Raw genomic sequence first — 493 nt, 5'->3', positions numbered from 1 at the left:
ACACATCTGAATATTTGGGTTGAACTGTTCTGGAACAGTGCTGTAAATACAACTTAACCACTGATTTCTAGTCGTGTCCTCTTTTGGAAGGCCAAACAAAGTAGTTTCGCTTTCACAACGAAACACACAGCGTCACACATGGCAGGCTAGAGTGAGCGGAGGCCGGAGGCCTAGAGTGAGCAGCGGCTGGCGGCCTAGAGTGAGCGGAGGCCGGTGTGCTAGAGTGAGGAACAGCTTGAGAACGGCGCGGCCGGCGGATTCGACGAAGGAGCGGCCGGCGGGCTTGCGGCAACCACATGTGACGACCCCGAGCTGGACTCCACTTCATCCACGTTGAAAGCCGATCTGGCGATCCATAGCGCGAAGTTGATGTATTTTGCTCAGCGACCAGCACGGATCAGCTCTAGGCATGATGAAACGGATATCGTCCTCTTTTGGAAGGCCAAACAAAGTAGTTTAGCTTTCACAACGAAACACACGGCAGGCTAGAGTG

The 493-nt window shown here is 53.5% G+C and overlaps 1 protein-coding gene across 1 annotated transcript in view; it reads right to left on the bottom strand.

The window, feature by feature from the left end:
* rragca (Ras-related GTP binding Ca) overlaps positions 1-493 on the bottom strand; it is a 12,676-nt gene that overhangs the window by 8,727 nt on the left and 3,456 nt on the right. The window lies entirely within an intron of this gene.

The sequence above is a fragment of the Sinocyclocheilus rhinocerous genome, unplaced genomic scaffold, assembly GCF_001515625.1.
Source record: "Sinocyclocheilus rhinocerous isolate Xijiao unplaced genomic scaffold, SAMN03320098_v1.1 scaffold300, whole genome shotgun sequence".
NCBI classification, from domain to species: Eukaryota; Metazoa; Chordata; class Actinopteri; order Cypriniformes; family Cyprinidae; genus Sinocyclocheilus; species Sinocyclocheilus rhinocerous.
This window is presented reverse-complemented; position numbering and strand designations above follow the sequence as displayed.